General features: G+C 41.6%; 1 protein-coding gene, 2 long non-coding RNA genes and 1 pseudogene across 6 annotated transcripts in view; all 4 read left to right on the top strand.

Annotated features, from left to right (window-relative positions):
• LOC144321982 (uncharacterized) overlaps nt 1-17,599 on the top strand; it is a 566,375-nt gene that overhangs the window by 531,089 nt on the left and 17,687 nt on the right. The window lies entirely within an intron of this gene.
• Nucleotides 5,353-9,157, top strand: LOC144321586 (uncharacterized). Of its 2 annotated transcripts, none has more exons than XR_013387183.1 (5): nt 5,353-5,783; nt 6,911-7,000; nt 7,574-7,714; nt 8,287-8,427; nt 8,954-9,157. It is a non-coding gene; the product is annotated as an uncharacterized LOC144321586 (long non-coding RNA). The 2 variants fall into 2 exon arrangements; XR_013387181.1 differs by lacking the exon at nt 5,353-5,783 and adding an exon at nt 5,877-6,118 and having other exon boundaries at nt 8,954-9,156.
• LOC144321977 (protein FAM170A pseudogene) lies at nt 12,124-15,652 on the top strand (annotated as a pseudogene). Its single transcript, XR_013387523.1, has 3 exons — nt 12,124-12,267; nt 13,378-13,494; nt 14,741-15,652. The product of XR_013387523.1 is annotated as a protein FAM170A pseudogene (transcript).
• LOC144321978 (uncharacterized) lies at nt 15,649-17,544 on the top strand. Its single transcript, XR_013387524.1, has 2 exons — nt 15,649-15,757; nt 16,901-17,544. It is a non-coding gene; the product is annotated as an uncharacterized LOC144321978 (long non-coding RNA).

Genomic DNA, 17,599 nt, shown 5'->3' with positions numbered 1-17,599 from the left:
TTGAGCATGCCACTCTTGGTTTTGGCTCAGGGCATGATCTCATGCATAGTGAGATCAGCCCTATATGGCTCAGGGCAGAATCTGCTTGAGGATTCCCCCCACTTCTGGGTGTGTGTTCTCTCAAAAATCAATAAATAAATCTTAAGGGGAAAAAAAGACAGAATCTAAAAGAATATCTGAATAATCTTTAACCTAAATTTTTTATAAATCAATAGAAAAATGTGGAAAAACAACATAAACTATGGTATTAAAACTATGTATGTCATTTGTACTACTTTCTTACTTGGCAATACTTTTCTAATTTTTTACACATTGTTTTGGATTTTTTTTTTTGTGATACTCACAAGTACCATACAAATTAACAGAAAATGTCTTATAAAATAATCGTCTTTATTGCACATTAGACTATTTTAATCCAGGAGAATTAAAAGATCAACACTTAGAACATATGATTTAAGATACAAAGAAGGGTGTAAGTGAAGTTGCACACACATTATAAAGCTCACATAAAAGGCAGTGAGAGTGTAGCAGGAGATCTCTTCTATAAGGAATAGAAACTCTGAGAAGGAGAGTCATCACTGGTAAAGTACAAATGATGTCCATTCTGGTTGTATTTATAAAGTCATTTTTCCTAGTGTCACTTTTTAATTAATAATTTACCTGCTAGTTAGATAGTAATACAAATGTGTGTGTTTTTTTTTTTTAAAGATCGTAAGTAATCTCTACACACAATGTGGGGCCTGAACTCATGACCTTGAGATCAAGAGTCATAGGCTCCTACTAACTCAGCCAGTCAAGCGCTATGCATCTGGTTTCTATTTAAACTATAAATAATAATAAAGGTATATAATCAAGTATTAGTTTCTGTGTTCATTGTCCTCATTTTTGACAGGGAGATGCACTTAGATGTAAACACTTTTTTTTTTTTCTGTAATTACATTAAGTTTATGCATAGGTTTATTGATTAAATTTAGTTTGAATAAATTAGTTCCTGAAACATGAAAACTTAATCCTTTGAAAGGCATACCCATATCCATATTCTGACTTATTTTTAGGTATTTTAGGAAGCTTCAGTTGGATTGTTTCTCTTTCAGGCTGAAATCTTTATTTTCATGTTCATAAACATGCATCCTGTTAGGACAGATACACATAAAAATAAGACTTAATTCTATTCTAAAGGGAATTTTTCCCATTTCCTTTTACTTAGAATGTTTTGGAAAACATAGTTTCAAGTACTTTCCTTTTTGACTGTATAAAATTAAATAGGCCTTTTGTCGGTTCTAAAATGCAGAAATGTTTTTCTCAGAGACCAGGACACCATCTCTGAAATGCAAACATCAAGGGACAATAAACCTATTGTCCAGTTTCTGTGAGTGAATACGAGCCTAGAGCCTAATCGTCACTCCTAATTCCAAAACTTCTTTCCATCATCAAGATATGTGAAGTTTCTCTCTGGAGAAAGCCAGTAAGCCAAAATAGGTGATCATTCCAAGTACTAGGTAAACTCAGAATAATTTATGTGTGACAAATGGGACTGTCAAATCCCCTTATGTGAGAACCAGAAGTCCATTTTGAAAAGACATATTTAATGGTTTATCTCTGCTTGGCTGTATGAGGATGTGGGATTAATTTTTACCTTTGCAGTTACTTGAATGCCTGTCATATGTCTTACATTGTTGTTTAATGTTTATATAAAAATACAAATGTTTTCTTTTAAAGATTTCTTTGAGGGACCCCTGCATATCTCAGCGGTTAAATGTCTGCCTTCAGCTCAGGGTGTGATACTGGAATCTTGGGATGGAGTCCCACATTGGGCTCCCTGCATGGAGCTCGCTTCTCCCTCTGCCTATGTCTCTACTTCTGTGTATGTGTGTATGTCTTATGAATAAATAAAAAAATCTTAAAAAAAAAAGATTTGAGAGAGAGAGAGAATGAGCCTTAGTGAGAAGGAGGGAGAGGAAGAAGCAGACACCCTCCTGAGCACAGAGCTGGACTCAGGGCTGGATTCCAGGACCCTGAGATCATGACCTGAGCCAAAGTCAGCCACTTAACCAATGAAGCCACCCAGGACCCCTAAAATACAAATGTTTTCTATCTCTACTATCTTTGTGGAGGATTTTTGGGTGGGAGAAGAGCTTTTCTATTTTTCCCAGTAACGTACATGTGTGCATGCAGACACACACATGCATACTTTCTATTTAATGTGCTTTAAAATTTGCCTTACATATCTCATTATTCATACCCTTAATATGGGCAAGTCCATTCTTTTTTTTTTTTTTTTAAGAGAGAGGTGAGAAGGAGAGACAGAGAGAGTGGGTGAGAAAGGAAGGAGAGGCAGAGGGAGAGGGAGACAGAGAGGTATTAGCAGGCTCCACATCTAGTGCAATGCTTGATACAGGACTTGACTTTCCAACCTTGAGATCATCACCTGAGCCCAAATTAAGAGTCAGAAACTTAATTGACTAAGCCATCAAGATGTCCCAACTCCATTCATCTCTATATGTTCTGATATAAATGGGGGAAATTCCCTTTGATATTTTCCTAGCTAAGGCAATTATCACATATCCATCCAGACTATAGGAACTGGGTATAACACTACCTTTCAAGAGTACATAGCATATGTCTTATCATACAAGTGCAAATTACACAGTGGCCCCATATGCAGGCTTTACTTCCCCTCAGATTCTTCTCCCCCAAACTAACTCCTGTACTTCTTTTCCAATGTACGATAGAATCATCTGTTACAACCTTTCTCAGTTGTTAACTTTTTTATGGTTGTGTACTTTTTAAAAAATGGTATTGTGTTGCCACTTGTAAATTATTCATTTACTTTTAGTATTTTTAAACATTTTGATGAGGTGATAAGAGATAGATTTTAGTGATACTACCTCATTTTCTTGTCATTATTCACATCTCAGTGTAATTCTCATGTTTTCTTTTTTTCTTTTTTTCTGTATGAACATCAAGGAAAACACAATGTTTTTTTTTGTTTGTTTGTTTGTTTGTTTTGTTTTTGTTTTTTTTTTTCCTGGATGGCACTAACCTTTTCCTTAGTGCATTTTTCTTTTTTCTTTTTTAATTTATTTTTTATTAGTGTTCAATTTACCAACATACAGAATAACCCCTAGTGCCCGTCACCCATTCACTACCACCCCCCGCCCTCCTCCCCTTCTACCACCCCTAGTTCGTTTCCCAGAGTTAGCAGTCTTTACGTTCTGTCTCCCTTTCTGATATTTCCCACACATTTCTTCTCCCTTCCCTCATATTCCCTTTCACTGTTATTTAAATTCCCCAAATGAATGAGAACATAAAAGGTTTGTCCTTCTCCGATTGACTGACTTCACTCAGCAGAATACCCTCCAGTTCCATCCATGTTGAAGCAAATGGTGGGTATTTGTCATTTCTAATAGCTGAGGAATATTCCACTGTATACATAAACCACATCTTCTTTATCCATTCATCTTTCGATGGACACCGAGGCTCCTTCCACAGCTTGGCTATTGTGGCCATTGCTGCTATAAACATCAGGGTGCAGGTGTCCCGGCGTTTCATTGCATCTGTATCTTTGGGGTAAATCCCCAACAGTGCAATTGCTGGGTCGTAGGGCAGGTCTATTTTTAACTCTTTGAGGAACCTCCACACAGTTTTCCAGAGTGGCTGTACCAGTTCACATTCCCACCAACAGTGTAAGAGGGTTCCCTTTTCTCCGCATCCTCTCCAACATTTGTTGTTTCCTGTTGTTTCCTGTTTCCCCATTCTCACTGGTGTGAGGTGGTGTGAATTTACTCTGACATGCTTTGTTTTTGTCTTGCTGTGGTAGCTGACATACTCACTCTCCCTGCATCTGGAAGAAGATGTCCACTCCCCCAATCCCTAGAGCCTCTGAATATGTTATTTTAAGTGTAAAAAGAGCCTTCACAGAAGGGAGTAAGTTAAGGATTTTGAGAGAGAAATATTCTGGATTGCCTGTATGGGGCTGATATAATAAAAAGAATCCTTAGCAGAGGGGACTAAGAGAAAAATTGAATACTGATGTGCGATGGAAACGGTTGTTGAAGTGATGTGTTTGAAGATGAAGGAAGGGAACAAGAGCCAAGGAATGCAGGCAGCCTTGAAAGCCTGGAAAAGAAAAGAGAACAGATTCTCCCCAGGAGCCTCTGGGTGGAACCAGTCCCACTAACACTTGATTTCAGGCTGTGAGATCCCTATCAGACTTCTGGCCTCTGGAACTGTATGTGAGATAATAAATTTTTATTTTAAGTCACTAATTTCTTCTATTTTACTGTAGCAGACATAGGGAATTAACACAGTAAAGGATGTTTAGAACAGTTCTTCCTTAGATCTGGACATAATCTGAGCCATTTTACTTTTGGGTGGAATTCTTTCTTTTTTTTTTTTCTTCCAAAATGTATTCACTCTTAATTTCATGAATCTCCTTAGTCACTAGTCTGGTCAAGGAAATATTTGTGGTTATTTCATTGATTATGTTTTGTTTTTGTTTTTGTTTTAATCTCTGATTGCCAGTTCCTTCCTGGTGCTCTGCTCTGTAGGCATGTATTTTAAGGGGCTTGACTTCTATCCCTGGGAATGAATTCTGTCATATGTCCCTACCACACTTTGCTTACCCACTCCTCTGAAGTTGGAAACTAAACTAACATGACAGCTCCCTGCTAGTATAAATAATGGTATTAGTATCAGCCTTGCAATGGTCGCTTTAAAGAATGAGATTATAGGATCATGGCTTATATGCTTATTTAATTTTATAATATGTTGACTAATTGTTCTTCAGCATGGCTGCAGAAGACATTTTAGATCATGAAGATTTGTTTTTTTTAAAATCCATATCCTTATAATCATGTGTATAGTTTGACCTAACTTTTACCAATGTGATACATGTAATATAGTATCTAATTTTTGTTTTTACTTTTTCTGATCGGTAAAAAGGCTAAGCATTCTTGATGAATGTGCCTGCCATTCAGTGACTCTAAGAGGCTGAGCCCCTATTAAGTGATGGGAATGTACAGAGGCAGCACCCACTGGGGCCAGAGAAGACTGAAGGAGGCTCGAGACCATGGCCTGGTTCTAGTGTAACTGATAAAGGTAAATACAGATTGTCCCTGAGGGAGGAGGGTGTATGCAGTGGTGGATGGGAGGTGGGATGGAGCTAACCACAGAGTTTGGACTCTATACAGAGCCCAGCTGTTTCCAGAGGACATAAACTGGGGCCTGGAACAGATGCCTGGAGAATGAGACTTCTAGGCTTGACCAGAATAGGATTCATTATGAGGGCCAGGGAATGTAAATCTAGGGGTTTTCTCTTTCTCCAAGCCTCTTGGGAAATAATTAGGAAAAGAATAGCAAAAGAGACAGTGGCTTGTTGTAAAAATACACGAGACTATTCCCAGTGGTGGGGGAAAATTCAAAATATTTTAGCGTTGTATAGAATTATGAAATGCCCTCAAATCCACACCTATACACTCACATATACCAAAGCTATAACTGTTTCACATAAGTTAAATAATATTACTAATAAGATCTAATGTGAATTGTTTTCTATCATTCAGGCATGGTTAAACCCTAGTTGTCTCAGGTATTGCCTTCTCTGTGGGGAGATTCAATGATGTGGTTACTGTAGACACAAGAAAGAATGTTCTTTAGTTAATCCAAGTCCTCTTTTCTCTTGTTTTGATGTCAAGTGCAAGATACACAAATTCAAGTTGATGATAGTTCCCAGTGGATGAAAGCAATGGCTCTAGTCTGAGTTGTGGCAGTCCTTGAATCCTGTGAGTATCAGCAGGGTTCCTGGTGTGTGCTGATGTAATCCCTAGGTCACAGAACTCTGATGCTGGCTTGCATCATAATAGCCCTGTTGGTATGTTGAGCACTGGTCAGGACAGTGATTTAGTGAGGAAGTAGTTTCTCTACTGATTTGTTGTTCGTGAGTGTACAAGTGAACTAGTTTGATTCTTCGTTATTGTTAGCCGACTCTCTGAGCTGAGTTTCAGGGAGAAAGGTACTGATTGGAGTCACTCTCTGAAGAGGTGAACCATGAAGCAGAAACGAAAAAGGAAGCATCTAGAAAGTACAAGTTCCCCCTAAACTGTCAAGAGGTCAAAAGGTATGTGTTAAGCATCTTCTCTGAGCACAGGGTGACAAGGAACTGCCTCTAAAGAAAGGAGGAGAGAAGAAGGGAAGCGGGGGAGGGATGTGTATATATGCTAGTCTTTCTGAGGGCTCAGATAGTCTCTGAGAGTCAAGAGAAAATTCAAGTGACCAAAACCTTGTCTCTGCAGCTTAAGACCTGTGCCATCTCTATGTCACTCTGGGTTACTGCGCTACAGACTTAGTGAGTGGCTGATTAGTACTCTTTCTGTGGAAATTGTATTTTCCTATATTTTATTTCTGCCTAAGGGCATTGATGTAGTATAGGATGTTATTATAAGTTTTCCAGTAGTACTTTCTCCTGTTAATGAAGAAGAAAATGTGGCTCATAGAAGTAAGGAGAAATTTTTAAAAGAGCACTTGAAACTGGTTGTACAGGGATGAGAGTATAAAGTCAGAATTTACTTACTCAGAAGCAAAAAAGAATTTTGTCTCAGACTATGAGAATGTAAATGCGGGGTTCCTATCTAAAATGCAAGAAAAGGGCAGAATATGTACATATACCACTGTTTAATGATAATGGTTAAATTGAGGAGATTGTTTCTGAAGAAATGGAAAACTGAAGTAGTTCTGGTTGCTATGGAAGTTAAAAGTAAACAAGTAACATCTAGGAGGAGAAACCATTGTTCAGTGCTGGGGAGTTGGGGGAGGGCAGATTAAGGCTAACCCTGAAGTTACAAGTGTTGACTCCTACTTGGGAAGAGGACTTGATATTTCCAACAATGTTTGTGCTTTCTGGGGACAGAAGACAATACTCTGGTCCCTGAGGCAAAAGGTGAATCCTCTGAATCAGAATACTTCTCCTGCTATTCCTCCTTGAGTCATCTGTCTTCTGCAGGTAAGGGGCAAGGAAAGGCATGCAAAGTCAAGAAGATTAGGGCAGTGGGAGCCTGAACAGACTGGTAGACACCCAGCTCAGCATCTCTCAGCTAGTGGGAGAAAGGTACACATCAGAGCCAGTTATAATCCTATCCTCATCTCAATTTGGGAATCCGAGTCTCTTGTTCTTATATCCTCACTAGGAACTGAATATGAACAGTTTTCATGGGTCAGCCCCAGTGCCGCAACCATTTAGGGCTGCCTGCAGCACAGGGCGTGATCCTGGAGACCCTGGGTGGAGTCCCATGTCAGGCTCTCTGCATGGAGCCTGCTTCTCCGTCTGCCTGTGTCTCTGCCTCTCTTTCTCTCTGCATCTCTAGGAATGAATGAATGAATGAATGAATGAATAAATAAATAAATAAATAAATAAATAAATAAATAAATAAATAAATAAATAAATAAATCAGGATTACTGATCAGAACAAAGTAAGTATTTCCATAAAGTCAATGGGAAGAATAGGTTAGGGAGAAGAGTATAGGAGGGGGAACAGAATGGAACCAGCTGTTTTTCTGACTCATATTGAATTTTTAGGAATCTCAAAATCAAGCAAATTTGATCCACCACCTGGCCCCTCTGTGGAAGACAATACTGGGGTCCCTGAGGCAAAGGGTGAATATTCTGAATCAGAATACTTTTCCTGCTATTCCCCCTTGAGTCATCTGTCTTCTGCAGGTAAGGGGCAAGGAAAGGCATGCAAAGTCTGGGCAGATTAGGGCAGTGGGAGCCTGAACAGACTGGTAGACAACCAGCTCAGCATCTCTCAGCTAGTGGGAGAAAGGTACACATCAGACGCAGTTATAATCTTATCCTTATCTGTTACTTGGGAATCCGAGTGTCTTGTTCTTTATCCTCACTAGGAACTGAATACAAACAGTTTTCATGGGGCATCCCCAAAGCGGCAGTGGTTTAGGGTGCCTGCAGCCCAGGGCGTAATCCAGGAGACCCTGGATCAAGTCCCATGTCAGGCTCTCTGCATGGAGGCTGCTTCTCCCTCTGCCTGTGTCTCTGCCTCTCTTTCTCTCTGCATCTCTAGGAATAAATAAATAAATAAATAAATAAATAAATAAATAAATAAATAAATAATAAATAAATAAATAAATCTTTAAAAAAAAAAAAAGATTACTGTTCAGAACAAAGTAAGTATTCCCGTAGAAGTGAATGGGAAGAATACGTTAGGGTGAATAGTATAGGAGGAGGAACAGAATGGAATCAGCTGTTTCTCTGACTTATATTGAATTTTATAGGAATCTCAAAATCAAGCAAATTTGATCCACCACCTGGCCCCTCTTTGGAAGACAATACTCTGGTCCCTGGGGCAAAAGGTGAGTCCTCTGAATCAGAATACTTCTCCTGCTATTCCTCCGTGAGTCGTCTGTCTTCTGCAGGTAAGGGGCAAGGAAAGGCATGCAAAGTCAAGAAGATTAGGGCAGTGGGAGCCTGAACAGACTGGTAGACACCCAGCTAAGCATCTCTCAGCTAGTGGGAGAAAGGTACACATCAGACCCGGTTATTATCTTATCCTCACCTCTTGTTTGGGAATCCGAGTCTCTTGTTCTTGTATCCTCACTAGGAACTGAATACAAACAGTTTTCATGGGGCAGCCCCAGTGCCACAGTGGTTTATGACCCTCTGCAGCCCAGGGCGTGATCCTGGAGACCCTGTGTCGAGTCCCATGTCAGGCTCTCTGCATGGAACCTGCTTCTCCCTCTGACTGAGTCTCTGCCTCTCTTTCTTTCTGCCTCTCTAGGAATAAATAAATAAATAAATCTTTTTTTAAAAAAAAGAATTTCTGTTCAGAACAAAGTAAGTATTTCCATAGAAGTCAATGGGAAGAATAGGATAGGCAGAAGAGTATAGGAGGGGGAACAGAATGGAACCAGCTGCTTTTCTGACTTATATTGAATGTTTTAGGAATCTCAAAATCAAGCAAATTTGATCCACCACCTGGCCCCTCTTTGGAAGACAATACTCTGGTCCCTGTGGCAAAAGGTGAATCCTCTGAATCAGAATACTTCTCCTGCTATTCCTCCTTGAGTCATCTGTCTTCTGCAGGTAAGGGGCAAGGAAAGGCATGCAAAGTCAAGAAGATTAGGGCAGTGGGAGCCTGAACAGACTGGTAGACACCCAGCTAAGCATCTCTCAGCTAGTGGGAGAAAGGTACACATCAGACCCAGTTATAATCTTATCCTCATCTGTTACTTGGGAATCTGAGTCTCTTGTTTTTGTATCCTCACTAGGAACTGAATACAAACAGTTTTCATGGGGGAGCCTGGGTGGCTCAGATGTTTAGCGCCACCTTCAGCCCGGGGCCTGATCCTCCAGACCTGGGATCCAGTGCCTTGGTGGGCTCCCTGCATGGAGCCTGCTTCTCTCTCTGCCTGTCTCTCTCTCTCTCTCTCTCCCTCTGTCTGTCATGAATAAATAAGTAAATAATCTAAAAAAACAAAAACAAAAAACAAAAGGAACACAAACAGTTTTCACTATCAGACGTTAGAGAGAAAGTCCGTGCATTCATTTTGGGAAAATATCATTTATTGAGGGATGTATCCAGAATTGCTGTATGTCAGTTAAACCTACAAGCAAAGAATTAATGTAAAATTAAACCAAAGATTTCAGTACTCTAGTAATTTCTCACTGAAGAAATGTAAAAGAGCTCTGAATCGTTAGTCATCCATGTAAAAGAGTCTTATAGGTAATGACTTACGGAACATGAGCTCCCCATGCAAAACTACAAAACACATAATCTAAAGTAGATTCTGCAAACACAATGAACACTAAGATTTAGCTTCAAAGAAAATCATTTACTTGAACAATAGGAATGGTAAATAAGAATGTTTACAGTTATTAAACATGTAAAAACATAAAACACTATCAATAAAAAGATTTAAAAAACCAAGTTTTAGAAATGAGAAATAATGTTCTAGAAATAATAAGAAATGTGGATGAGTTAAACATCACATTTGTCAGAGGAAAAGAACATTTGTGACCTGAAGGCTAGAGCCATGCTGGAGCCGGGAATTACTTACAAATATAAATCAGAGTGATCAATACATTGGCAATACAAAAAAAAAGGATTAAGATAAATGAGGATAAAATGTGAAAGTATGACATATCAAACTAATGATTGTTTAGAATAAAACAGAGAACATAAGACAGATAAAGAAGTAATTGCCAAGATTTATGTTTCAGAACTCTGGAAGATACAAACCCGTAGAATCAGGAAACATTATTAGGAAGCTCGTTACAGAAATGGCAAAAATAAATCCCCACTAAACTAAGGACACTAAAGCCAATATTCAGAACCTCAATAACAAAGATGTTAAAGCAACTGGGGAGAAGCACACAGTCTTTCAAAAGAATGGTGATCTGTCAGGCAGTGACCATATCCACAGCAATTATCTAATAACAATATAACATAATGTGCTGGATGAAAAGAACAGTCACATCATAAAGAAAAGAAGGGTGAAAAAAAGACAGGTTTCAGATAAAAAAGTAGAAAACATAAAAGATAAAAAATTTGAAAACACAGAACATATTTATCTCAAACTCACACAAATAATCTCATTCTTGTAGAACTTCATATTTCACATTAACAGTGAACAAAGCCACACAATCATATAACATCGTGTAAAACTCCTCTGTCCCAGGTCGCTTAGGCCCCTCAGGTAATTCCACAATCTAGGACCTCACGTGAGGTCTTGCCACTATCCTTGCCTCTATCCTAGCACTTTCACAATCTCAACAGATCTCACAAAATTACACACGTCCATATCTCTCCCATAAATCAAATAGACAGTATGTCACAACTTGAACCTCAGTAGTACATGACACCCAGATCACTCATACCACCTTTACATATACGGGATTATGCAGTACCATCCGCTAATATATGATGCTCATGCTACCTTTACGTAGAATGGCCATGGCACCCGTACGCCTCCTAATAAAATTGTTGAAGAAACATGACAGACACGTACACAATCAGACAGTACTCACCGAACACGGTACACATACTACGTCTCTAAAAAATAATCCACCCCCCACTGACTTGTCTCATGCCTATAACATGACCTACCAGATACTCTCCAGTGACCTAAGAGACAAAGTAGGTGCATTTTGTGATGTTAAATTTGGGTACAAGCTTAAATAAACTTTTTAAACATAGGAAGAGACTTAATATGTTTGAGTTATTTTATCAGGAACAGAAATTTACCTATTTACTGAAAGTTGAGTTTGCAAATGTAGATTAAGAGGAAGAACAACTAACTGGCGATTTTCGGGATGTGTTGAAGTTCATGATAGAGGTAAAACCCGATCCCAGAAATATACATATTTTACTAGGAAAACAATCAACAACTTAGAATTTAGCTGTTTAGTGGGAAAGTTTAGTGGTAGGCTTATGAGTATGGTAAGTATAGAGGCAAAAACTGATCAGAACAATGTGTGTGGAACATGAGGAAGATGACACCACTAACTAGGCCAAGTGACAGCTGAGCCATTTGGCCAGTCCGTAGCTCCTGACAGGGGAGCTGTGCCCGTTGCTGGGAAGTGCCGTCTGGAGTCAGCTTTGGGGATCCTCCTGGAGTCTCCAGTCCTGCAGAGCTGTCCAGCAGAGCCCTCAGGTGAGGTCCCTGGAGCACAGGAGCAGATATGTGGAAGAGGAGGCCAACTGATCGAAGTCTGTCATTCCTCCCTGTAAATCCTAACCCTCCCCGGAGGCAGCAGGACCTCGGTATCATAAACCACAGGTGGCAGACTGAAGACCTGTACTGACATACCTGCTCTGCATTTATTCTTGTGGTAAATGGAGTAGTAATAACAAATAATATGGGCACCTTACCATGTGCCAGGCAAGAATTTGAGCCTCTGATCAACTGCAGGAAACAACCTAGGGCTCTCATGCTCTCATAGGTAACCAGACATTTCATTCCAGCAAATAGTTTTAGGTACCTAGATTTTAGACCTCTGGATAGAAGCCAGACTATAATCTTCCTGGGAACAAGTGCTGTGTGTGTTATTATACATGGTATTTCTCGAATGTTTAATGGAGGCAAAGATATCATCTATCTGATTGTCCTTCTCTTTCCCAGAAGTCTTAAACACAGATGAAGACATTCTACTTTCTGGACCCTCTGGGTTGGCCCAAGGCCACAGCCAGAGGGCAGAAGTTTCAGACTCAGAATATATTTCCCGTATCTCTCCTGCAGACAAGCTCTTTGACAGAGGTAATATGGTGGGAGTGGGAGGGGCTGGGGGGAAATCAGGCAGGGAGGTGAGGCAGCATGTTAGCCAAAAATTAGAATTACGAGCCTATGCCCCGCAATGCCATAAAGGACCCCTTCTCACGAGGACTGTCCAAGGTCTGTATTCCTAATTAATAAGCAGAAATGTACCAGGGAGGCATCCCTGTCTTCTTTGGAAGAAGCTCTTAAAAGATCTGAATGAGGAGATAAAATATCTAACAGAAATGTGGAAATATATTTTCGGAAAGGAAGTTTGGGCCATGACTGCGAAGTCTTAATTTGAACATTTCCAGCACCAGGGTTCCCCGGGAACCTTGAAAATTCCTTTTACCTGCATTTGTACATTATATATCTATCTTTTTTAAAGATTATATTTATTTTTTTATGAGAGGCACAGAGAGAGAGAGAGAGACAGGCAGAGGGAGAAGCAGGCTCCATTCAGAGAGCCTGTAGTCGGACTAGATCCTGGGTCTCCAGGATCACACCCCCAGCTGAAGGTGGCCCTAAACCACTGAGCCACTGGGGCTGCCCTCTATCTATCTATCTATCTATCATCTATCTATCTATCTATCTATCCATCTATCCATCCATACCTCCTCCGTGTGTTTTTAAGGGTTAATAGATAGATACCAGATATCAGTACATACGTAGAGAGATACACATGCAGAATTCTTCATAAAATTGCACCCCATGCCCCCTCATTGCACAGTGTCCTATAAGGAAAACCAAGCTGAGAATATCCTACTTTAGTGACTGCATACTGTTTTACTGGCATGGTTCTAAGTGTCCAATACTCTCTACACATGTCCAGAAATCTCACGAGATAATATCATGGTCATTCACTATAAACACAGTTTTACTAATTATTATTTAGTTATATTTAGGAGTAAGTGAAGTTTTAAAAGATAAAGTCACCTGAAAATCGTAGCATTTCAACGAAGAAAGTCACCTTAGTTTCTATGAGAGTTAAGTCTCATGTGTGGTAATGATGTCTAACTAATAATATCCATTCAGTGTAGCTCTTTGAGTTGACACAGACTCCAGAAGATGCCATATCTCAGAGTTTTGTTTTGTTTTTAATCCTTTCCCCAGAATTCTGGAAGAACCAAGAGAATGTGCCTCAGCCTGAGTCATATGTGGTCTCTCCTGGCAGTGAGATTGCAGAAGAAAAGTCTTCTTCCTCAGAATACGTCTGCATCTCCCCTTCTGGTAAGTTTATCCTCGCTAAAGAGGACGGTAAGGGAAATACACAGGTCGCCTCTGAGCAGAGATAGCAGGTACAACTGAGCTGCTCAGCCCAAGCCTGACTTATCTTATTCTCCCCTTGAGAGCAGAAGAGGGCTTCAGGGCAGAGGGACTAGGACTGAAGCCCCTGCAGAGGAACAGAAAGGGAGTGTAGCTTCAGGGGGAGGACCCAGTCACCGTTGTAGCTTCAGGTCAAGTAGAGCCCCGCAGTGGTGTGGACATTTCATCACACCCTTCCGCCTCAGAGGTGCATGAACTCAACCTCACCCACACTCCTGCATCTGTATTCCTTCCTACCAGTTCTGGTCCCATTTCTCCTTCCTTTTCTCCTTGCCTTCCTTCCTCATTCACTTTCCCAGTCTCTGGCATGGCATAGCTACACCCTTGTCCCTTCATTCCCTCACACAGTCAGACTCATCCACTCACACACTAATACCATAAGTCCTTTACAACCCCTTGTACAGATCACCTGTTTTAACTCCCTCACACTAAGCCAAACTGCAGAAAATGGATATACCCTGAGGAGGATGGACTTTCATGTACAGCCTTTCTCATCCACATGCCACTTCACTCATGAAGACTCGGGCACTTCACAGAGCGGCATATTTCAGGAGCTCAGGTCACTTCTGCTGGCATTCTAAGCTACAGTGTCAACAGGAAACAGCATTATCCCCGCACTTGTTCACATGCTCTGTCACACTATGTAACACACATGCACACACTCATTCACTGTCACCTCTGAGTAACATCAGAAACAGTCACCAGGGGTGCCTGCGTGGCTCAGTCATTTGAGCATCCGACTCTTGGTTTCAGCTCGGGTCATGATCTCAAAGTAGTGAGATCCAGCCCCATGTCACACTCCACGCTCAGCAAGGAGTCTGCTTGTCCCTTTCCCTCTACTTCTGCTCTCTCTGTCTCTGTCTCTCTCTCGCAAATAAATAAATAAATACAGTTTGAAAGGAAGTGTTCAACCAGATGTGTCCCAAAACACACATGCAAGTCCACAAGACACACTACACCCACATCCCCGCATAATTATAGCAGGTACACACCTCAAATAAAACACACCACTCATAGAATGCCGAAATACCACATGTGTACAGACTTCTGCTCCACACATCTGCATGGGAATATTCTCATGGCCACCTTGACACCTCCGGACGTCACATACAGACTCTATTTGTCTTACATTTGAAATTCTCTTTCGTAGGAAGCCATCAAAAACACCAAGATGTTTCTCATCCTGGACAATCTGAGCAACATGAGACTTCTTCGCCCTTTCCATATGTCTCATTTCCATTCCATCTGGTCAGTAGTACTCAGCCCTCTGAGCCCTCAGTACAACCACAGAAGGAAAGGCTCATGAAAATTTACTACATGCATGTCCAAATGAAAAGGGGGGTGGCTGTCTTAAGTGATTCAGAGGAAGAGCAGGAGCCTCCCTCAAAGAAGGCAAGACTAGAAGAAATGGCCTTTCCTGAAAAGGTCCATACAGAAGTCACCCCGTGTCATGTGTGTACGAAGGAACTCCTAACTGGCAGTGAGTCCAGCTGGAACAGTGAAGCTCAAGAGGAAAAGGAGGAGGCTGACAGCCCAGCAGAGACTCCAGCTGTGGAGGAATGTTCCAGGGCCAAGACCCCCGAATGGCTTGTGGCCCTGGATAGTGGCTTCAGGTGCATGGACTGCTGCCGGGTCTTCCCCAGCTTAGAGGCCCTACGGGAGCACGTCCAGCATGGGGTCACTGAGGGCTTTAGCTGCCATACTTTCCATCTGGCCTTAGCTTGGCTGAAGAGCAAGAAGAACAGGGCAAAGAAGAGAAGGGGGGAGAATACCGGGAAGAGAACACACCGAGGCCAGAAAGAACATCATTCTGGCATGAACATGTCTTCATGCTAATAAACAGACTCTCTTCAGCCCCTGAGAGAAAGTAGAGTAAACCAGACTCTACCAAGGGGCTTTCTTTATCTTCTCTAAACAACCCTCGTACCCACCTCTCTTTATACACATCTACCACCCCGCCACTACCAGTGCACCAGCAGCAACAGGAGCAGAGGACCCCTTTCCATTCTATCCACTGCTCTCCCAAGAAGGAGGAGAAGAAGTTGAACAGCAAGACACCACATGCAGTCTAAAGAGCATCGTACACCAGCGTATCTTCTCTACCACCACACTGAAAAAAGGAGACTCCCTGGAAGCAGGGACTGCTGGAGGCCACATGGTCAAAGAGGTGAGGGCCCTAGGGCTAGGAGAATACCTCGAGGATGCCTGGGACTCAGGGTTCTGAGAAAAGGTTCATCCACCAGCGATGTCTCCCTGGGTTCTAATAATAACTATGATGCATAATTTTCTTCAGAGGAATATATACTTGGGGTGGAATACTTGATTGATGATGAATTAATGAGATTGCTTCCTTCCTATGCCTTTGAGGAGACGGGTAAGGACAAGACTAGTCAAGTAGGGCAGAGAAGCCTGGGCCCATTATTCCTTAGATAAACCAGGTGTCACAGGAGTCTTAGCCCTGGGCCTACCTCCCTTTCAAGGGCAGAGCAGAGATGGGCAAGGGTTAGTATGAAGGCTAGTCACAGTCCCACCTTTTTCCTGGGTGAGGGTGAGATCTCAGATGTCATGTGAGTTTCATACCTGGAAGAACCTGCTAGGGAGTTACAACCACTTGAAAGAAACAACCAGAGGACTCCTATTTAATATATCCTAGGAGCCAGTAGTTCTGGCTGCTTCCTTTAAAGTGTCAGATGCAACTGGAGAAGAGAGAAAAAGAAGCTACTCTTCTGCTGTGGACCATTTCTGGCATTTCTGGCTTGCTTTTTTTTTTTTTTTTTTTTTTTTTTAGAGCAACCGGGGTTGTTGGGGATGGAGGGGGTGGAGGTGAAGGGGAGAGAAAATCTTAAGCAGGATCCCCCGGCAAGGAACCTGACACGTGGCTTAGACTCACAACCCTGAAATCATGACCTGAGCCAAAATCAAGTCGGATGCTTAATTGAGCCACCCAGGCACCCTGATTTCTGGCAACTTTTAATGTGTTGCTTCCTGGAAGATCCCCGTATTCTTTTATGAAGTTTCACAATTCCCATATCTTGTTCTTTATTCTCCCTACAGCTGCGAGTGCCTTATTCTAAGAGGTCAGTAGAGGGGTTAAACGTAGACGAAGTTGCAAAGACGTTGAAAATGAATGAGAGAGAGTATGGCTTTTTAGTCAATGGGATATAGGAAGGGCTCATCTTCTGGGGTCCAAAAGTCAGTTAGATTGGAGCCTGGGAATTGCCATGTAGAGCAAATGAACATTTATCATAAAAATAAGAAAAGCTGCCTTCCTCACTGAATGATCCTCTTCTCTGCTTTGGTTTTCTCACAGCAACACAGACCCATCACCCCAAAGATTTCAAACAACAGTATCCAGCACATTCCTGCAGTCTGATGGGAGTACAGACGTTTTCATGAGTCCCATAGCATCAAGGGAGGACCGGCTAAAGATGGATGTACCTGATCCTCTGCAGCTGCTCCCAGTTACCTGGAGAAATGTGGTGCCCAGCTCTGGAGAAAATAGCCACAGAGAGGCCTGAGAAGCCCAAGGAATGCGGGGAATACCAGGCCCTCAGGAGCCCTGAGAGGAAAGAGTCTCTGCTCCTGCTGACTCTCCCCCACCCTGCCAGAGTCAGGCACCGCTGAAAATCCCTGCAATATTGCCTTGTGGGGAAGAGGGCGGTATTGCTAGAGATGTTAGTACTGTGGAAAACACATTTCTCCTACCTAGAGCTTTCACCAGTGGAGCAGAAGATTGATGACAGCTTGGCAGGATTCGGGGGAGGAGACTGCTAACTTGACAAAGAATCTAGTTTGAGTTCTGCTTGCGGCTTCTCAAATCCCTTGCATTTACTGCAGGTGTGAACACCTGGCTCATAGTCTTACTCTCCAGCCTGGCTATAGATTTTTCACCCCATCTAACTTATTTCCCTCCTCGACATCTTATATCCATGAATATGTGCCTGAAGACTCTGACTATGTGGTAGATCGTAATCCGTACCCTTCCTCCCCTGTACTTGCACCCACAAGT

Source organism: Canis aureus, chromosome 10, assembly GCF_053574225.1.
Source record: "Canis aureus isolate CA01 chromosome 10, VMU_Caureus_v.1.0, whole genome shotgun sequence".
Classification (NCBI taxonomy): domain Eukaryota; kingdom Metazoa; phylum Chordata; class Mammalia; order Carnivora; family Canidae; genus Canis; species Canis aureus.
Note: the sequence above shows the minus strand (reverse complement) of the source record. Positions and strands in the feature narration are given on the sequence as shown.